Source organism: Scylla paramamosain, chromosome 20, assembly GCF_035594125.1.
Source record: "Scylla paramamosain isolate STU-SP2022 chromosome 20, ASM3559412v1, whole genome shotgun sequence".
NCBI classification, from domain to species: Eukaryota; Metazoa; Arthropoda; class Malacostraca; order Decapoda; family Portunidae; genus Scylla; species Scylla paramamosain.
The window spans coordinates 8,496,495-8,503,994 of NC_087170.1; the positions used below are offsets into that span (position 1 = coordinate 8,496,495).

The following is a 7,500-nucleotide window of genomic DNA, read 5'->3' on the forward strand; positions in this document are numbered from 1 at the left end:
TGAAATACTGGACTCAATAAAAAAAAATAATAAAAATGTATAATGACAATGATAAAAAGATAATGAAATCCGGGAGTGTGTTTCTCTCCCAACCAACCCGCAAAAAATATCCCTCAACATGCCTCTCCCATTCTCCCTCTCTCTGCAACACGCCTCCGCCTCGCTCCCCAACACAAACATATCCCGCGCCCCTCCCGTCCTTCGCTGGGCCCAGCCACCCTCCACAAAGCCTTGGCACTGAGTATTTATATAGTGCCGCGCCGCCTGCCCTGTGGGAACTCCCGCCACCTTCTGCCAGGAATGACTAATTAAAAAAACATCGTGGGGAGAAGAGGTAAGGAGGGTTTTGGGTACGACACTTAGGAGGGTGGTGGTAGTGGTGGTGGTGGTGGTGGTGTGGAACACCAGCAAAAATACTTATGCATAACATAGCTACACTTTTATATATCCCAAGAACTTTCTATTCAATATTACATTTAGTTCTACAATATATATATATATATATATATATATATATATATATATATATATATATATATATATATATATATATATATATATATATACGAGTATATATAATATATATATATATATATATATATATATATATATATATATATATATATATATATATATATATATATATATATATATATATATATATATATATCCAGTATTTTTTTTTTCGTTTTACAACTTAACAATCTGAAATATCTATGGATTCAAAAAGGAAGAATAAGATGATGAACAACAACAACAAGAACAGCAGTCACTGCCATCACCAATCACCACCAACACACACACACACACACACACACACACACACACACACACACACACACACACACACACACACACACACACACACACACACACACACACAGACACAGACACACACACGGCCTCACCAGCAGCAAACTCCGCCAGGCTCTCAACATGACAGGCAGCAGGTGCAGGGGAAGCCGCGACAGGTGTGGCAAGATGGCTTAGCTTCAGAACCGATCACCATATACAATTTTATCTCTCCCTCCTCTCTCACTCGCACTCACTCGCTCGCGGCAGAAAGGACACTGGTGGTGAGGCGTATCCTACACACACACACACACACACACACACACACACACACACACACACACACACACACACACACACAGAGGACTCAGTCAAGTGATGTCAGAGTTTAGGAAGTACAATAATTTCAAAGGGGTGTATGATAAAATGCCTCGTGACGTCATCGTTTCTGGACACTGGGAGGAGCTTAGGGAATGACATCATCGTGAAGGAAAAGAAAGCATTGGTAATGGTTAAGAATGACGTCACTGTTAAGCCTACTGGGAGGAGCTTAAGTAGTGACATCATGCTGGAAGGACAGAAATATGTTGCTATTGGCTAAGTGATGTCACAGTTTTCTTTAAAGGGAGGAGCTTAAGTAGTGACGTCATGCTGGAAGGACAGGCTGCATTGCTATTGGCTGTGACGTTACTAAGGGAAGCAGGAGCCTAAACGATGATGTCATGATGCTAAAGAGGATGTGTTAGGTCATGACATCACATCCTGTCAGGACCCTTATTATTTTTACCTTTTTCTTTTTTTCTTTTTAACGTTTAGTATTTACATTACGCCCACTTCTTGATAAGGGAGATAAAGGGGGACATGGCGTGGCTAATGATGCTGATTTCATACTTTTTAGGTTCGTATCTCCTGTTGCCAAATTCCCAAGGCTCGTATCCCCTGACTTTTAACTGAACGGCTCAAATTATGATGCAATGTGAGCTTTTCATCATCAAATTATCCAACACAGTATTGGGAAATAGCAATAAAAAGGTGACAAACGATGTGATCTAATGTGAAACTCATATACTTTAATGTTGAAATAATTATTTTATATAAAGACAACATATAAATAAATGAACAAATAAATAAATAATAACACAGAATGGAACATAATAGAAAATTTTATAAAAACTGTATTTTAATTAAAGTATTATTATTATTATTATTATTATTATTATTATTATTATTATTATTATTATCATTATTATTATTATCACCATCATCACCTTTTTCACAGTATTGGCCACTGACCTGAAAGCAATTTAAGATCAGTGGTATTAGCCCATCATTTAAAATAGCCACGAACACGATTATACGATTATTTCATGTTAATGTCTAAATTCATCGCCACCAGATAATTTCCACGTAAAGACCAAACTAACTACAAGATCATGAAATATGCAAGTTTGTCCTCAAAAGAAAACACGAATAAAACACGAATTTAATGAGAAACAACCAACTTGATTCACACGTGAGACATGTGGTGGTGGTGGTGGTGGTGGTGTTCTTTTTTTAGGATTACCTCATGGCAACAAACACAAACGTTATGTATTTATTTTCATTATTCTTCAGAAGTCTTAAAAGTTCACTCGCTGCACTGTCATCAATACTAAAAGAACACAATACAAACACTCTTGAATCCTCTATTGTCATTTTTTCCCCTCTTTCTCTCTTTTCTTTCTTCACAACCCTTTTTTCTTTTACTCTTTTACTCTTCTTCGTCATATGATTACAAAAAAAAGTAAATAAATAGAGAGAAATAGAAAAATAATAATAAAAAACAATATGAGACCGTTAAAAAGAGCACAAATACCGTGTGGAATGGTACATCAGGTTAGCTTACACCGGCGCGTGATTCCAAGAAAGCGTTTATCATTTTCTTGCCGCGGCACACATCGCGCATGGCCTCACAAAGATTGTTTCCACCACGCAGCTCAGTAAAAAAAATAATAAAATAGAATAAAAAATAATTCTTATGCGTTATGAAACTGTGCCCCACCATCCCGGTCAAGGCTCAAGAATTTTTTAAAAGCCTTTTGCAGATATGAGCGTCATTCAGAGCATGATGGATGTCTGTTTGAAATGCACAAAGAAAGTCAGGAAATAAATAGGCAGTTTTTTTTTTTTTTTTCTTCCAAGATACAGAACAATATGAGGCAGTGGCAGAAAATTGTCTAAAACGTTGTGTTTATAGCAAAGATTGTATACCGAATAAAGGGTTAACATAACTTCAATAGGTGTTTAAAATCAAAGCATTTTCAAGAACCTACGAACATAAGAATACAAGGTGAGCTGCAGGAAGCCATCAAGCCTACAAGGGGCAATCTCTGTATGAAACATGCCTACCTGTTTTCTTATGACCGATGTACTTATACGAAAAAAAAAATAAATAAATAAAATAAAATAAATCAATAGATAAATAAAACGATAAAGAATAAAAAGAAGAAAACTGGTCTAAACTTCTTATACAAATCAACCACTTCAGCCACATCTGCTCCACAAAGCTCCGTTACAGCCACGCGGGCTTAGAAAGAAAACAGCAGATCCACGTGTCAAACTTCAACGCAGACTATTATAAATCAAAATCAGTGCTATCTTATCATGTAGTTTTGTTCCTTAATTAAACAGGCAATACCAGTTACTACTATTACTTTTAGAAACTCGCCCCCCCCTCTCTCTCTCTCTCTCTCTCTCTCTCTCTCTCTCTCTCTCTCTCTCTCTCTCTCTCTCTCTCTCTCTCTCTCTCTCTCTCTCTCTCTCTCTCGCCGAGTTGGAGCACCGGCCGAACAAGTAACCTTAGCGGAGGACGGCTGTGGTGGTGAACGGTGTCAAGTGTGGAAGATCCGACCCCTTCCCTCCAACTCGGCTCCCTCACCGACAACTGGAATAACACGACTCGATTCTTTTTCACTTTTTTTCTTCTTTTTCTTCCCTAAGGTCTCTCTTTTCTTTCTTTTTATACGTGTTTCTTTCTTTCTTCTTTTAATTAACATGATTCTTCCTCTTTTTATTACATTTTTTTCCCTCATTGTCTCTTTATTTTCATCCTTATCTATTTTTTTCAATTATTTTTTTAATCCCTTTTTTTTTTTTCGTTGCATGAGTTCTTTTTTCTTTAATATACTTTATAACGCTTTTTTTCTTCTTCCTTTTTATACTTTTCTCATACTTTTTCATTGTTTTTTTACATATTGATCTTTTATTTTTCTATTATTATTATTTTTTATTTTATTTATTTATTTTTTTTACGAATTACTATCTTTCCTATTTTTCCTTTCTTTCTTCTTCATTATGATCACAGCCACATATATCACACGCAAAGCTTAGTTAAGTTCTTAGAAATATAAACTGTGTGTGTGTGTGTGTGTGTGTGTGTGTGTGTGTGTGTGTGTGTGTGTGTGTGTCAGCAGTTGGTGTAATTGTATCTGTGTTGAAATTCCTGTTTTTCTCTTTTTTTTTATTTTATTTTTTGTATACAACATATTTACTTTAAGAAGGCTGTAGAGAGAAACTGTTTCTTGACCTCTCTTTTCCGTGATGTTACTAAATACTTCATCTCCCGCCGCAACGAATTAATAAGATAAGTAAATCAGTGTGAAGCTCAACACGACATTAGCTTATTAACAAGAATGTGTTTGCAAGAAGAGAGAAAAAAAAAATGCTGCGAAGGTCAAGCAAGGCGGAGTTACGTTCTCTCTCTCTCTCTCTCTCTCTCTCTCTCTCTCTCTCTCTCTCCGTGTCAGCACCACTGATTTGCTCATTTTTTCCAGTTTAGATGCGGTGGTGGTGGTGGTGGTGATGGCGGCGGTGGTGTGGTGTGGTGTGGTGTGGTGTGGTGGACGCGTGCGCAGGAAAGAGAAGGAAAGATTAACTTTTTACCCCCAGGCCAAGACGTAACTAGCTAATCCTTTCCCAGAATTTCTTAGTGATAATAATAAACATAATAGTAGACGTAGACTTAAACTCAACAATGTGTGGCTTTCAGCATCACTTAATATACTTTTCCTCTTCTACTTATTTACATTAATATTATACTTTTTATTTATATTACTTCAATGTTGTTTTCATTAAGTCACTTAAGAAAACACTTGTTATTTACCTTATCATACTTTAATCTTGCGTTTATTGACCTTATTACTGTTTATATTTATTTATTTACTTACACGCTCTTACTTTAAACTTGTTTACTTTATTATTTGAACTTTATTCCGCAGCCTTTAACACTTCAAATATTTACTTTTTGTGTACTTTATCATTGTTTTCTTCTTTTTTTATTTACTTACGAACTTCCTTGCTTAGTTTGTATTGAGTGTAAGCTTGTTTATCCACTGGCTTGTTTATTTGTTTGAGAGCTTGCGTGCTTAGGACGTAGCCAGCGTATCATTTATAACACGATCTGAAACCGCCTTGCGTTCACGTGTACTCACACACACACACACACACACACACACACACACACACAATGAAAATCCCCCGTTCACATTGTCATAAAAGAAGTTAACTAAATTTTTCTTTATAATTTTTAAGAAAGGACAACATTAAGGCTGAATGCACGCCAATCTGACTTAATCCAGCAACACCGACACACACACACACACACACACACACACACACACACACACACACACACACACACACACACACACACACACACACACACACACACACACACACACACACACATTTCCTGCTGAGTGTGTGTGTTTAAAGTCAAGAAACGTCAGGTAGTGGACAGCTCAGATCAAATATAGCAGCTGTTTTTGAACCCCTGCCACCAACACCACCACCACCACCACTACCGAAGAATCATCAGTAGCTGGGGTGGCGGTGGTGGTGATGGTGGTGCTGGTGGTGGTGGTGGTGCGAGAATCTGGCGGTGATGGTGAGGTAGTAAACGAAGTGTGACAAGTACCAGAAGTTAAGTACAGCTGAACTTTTAAGACTTTCAACGGGCACGCCCATTAAATTTAACGGAACTGAATTAAATCATGGTGTTGAAAAAATAATGTTCCACTTTCATACATTAGAGACACGCCCATGCACAAAAAACATATAAGTAGATAGAACACAAAAATAAATAAGATAAACAAACAATAACAATAAACAAAGATTAAAAAGAAAAGAGAGAGAGAGAGAGAGAGAGAGAGAGAGAGAGAGAGAGAGAGAGAGAGAGAGAGAGAGAGAGAGAGAGAGAGAGAGAGAGAGAGAGAGAGAGAGAGAGAGAGAGAGAGAGAGAGAGAGAGAATGAAAATAAAAAAAAAGGACAAATACCTTGAAACAAAACAAACATGAATAAATCAAAACAGATTATCCTTTATACATTCTAGACTTGGAAAGCAAAATAAAGTCAGAGAAAATATAATACAAACACTATTTTCATGCATTACTCTCCTCCTGCTCCTGTTTGCCTCACGATATGAATGCAATGTGGTCTGATACAACTGCCCCGAGAAGAAATGTCACAATGTCCAGTGAATTTCAAGTCTTTAAGTCAGATAAAAATTAATACAACTAATGAACTGTGTTGTGCTAACCCCTTCACCACAAGCCTTCTCCATAAGCTTAATGAAAAATAAATAATAAATAAAAAGGTTGGTATGCAAGTTTACAATATAATCTTAAAAGGTGCTACTTACAGGTGCAGAGAGAGAGAGAGAGAGAGAGAGAGAGAGAGAGAGAGAGAGAGAGAGAGAGAGAGAGAGAGAGAGAGAGAGAGAGAGAGAGAGAGAGAGAGAGAGAGAAACACGTAGTTATGATCTAGTCCTTGCAGTTTTAATTTCAAGATCGTTCTGAACTGTTCACTCACAATAACAAGCACTGTTCCCCTAGGCAGCAAAGGGTTAAGAGGTCCGTAAACACCAAGCAAAATGAAGGATGCGATTGGGAGCTGTGGGATGTGATGTTACCTTTTTTGTCTAACACTTTGTAGAATATGACAATGGGTTCTTCTGGGTGAGTTCACATGACTTGCCAGAACACACCCACACGCACCCACACTGTACGCTGTTACATAATATGCTACACCTTTTCAGCAAGACACGCACGCATACATACATACATACATACATACATACATACATACATACAACATTCGTTCATACACGCTATTTTTATAACTTTTTTTTTGTCACTCATCACTCGCCGCTATAAATATTTCTTCTCTCCAGCATGACACGGATACTTTTTTTTTTACATTTTTTTTCATAGAACTCGTACATAAAAACTATCAGACCTTTTTTTCAGCAATACAGTTCAACACACACACACACACACACACACACACACACACACACACACACACACACGTACGCACGTTTCATTTCTATAATCCCTCCACTTATCACACGTATAGTTACAATTCTTCCTTCATTTGCGGTTACGAGAGACAATCTGAAACAGTTACATGCAGCTCAGGCCACGCCACCAATCGCTAATAAGCAGACACACCCACGTTCACTTTTACCATTTCCAGCTGATGACAAGTCGATGCAGTGTTTGTGGTTAGAGAAGCAGGGGCGTGCATTCACTCAGCACCACCACCAGCTAGCGACAGGCAAAACTTACTGACAAATAACAAAGAATTTGAGTAAAAACCAGCATTATATGCTATATATTTCCTTCCTGTGCTCAGTTTCCACACATGTATGCCAGAAAGATTGATAAGCA

At 37.4% G+C, this 7,500-nt stretch overlaps 1 protein-coding gene across 9 annotated transcripts in view; it reads right to left on the minus strand.

Annotated features, from left to right (window-relative positions):
• Positions 1-7,500, minus strand: part of LOC135110222 (sodium-dependent serotonin transporter-like) — an 84,257-nt gene that overhangs the window by 38,315 nt on the left and 38,442 nt on the right. For 2 of the 9 annotated variants that reach the window (XM_064022295.1, XM_064022293.1), the window contains exon 1: positions 909-1,072. The exons of the other annotated variants lie outside the window; for them this stretch is intronic. The gene's annotated coding sequence lies outside the window, so the exon portion shown is untranslated. Of the gene's footprint in view, positions 1-908; positions 1,073-7,500 lie in introns of those variants that run through there. 9 annotated transcript variants of the gene reach the window in all.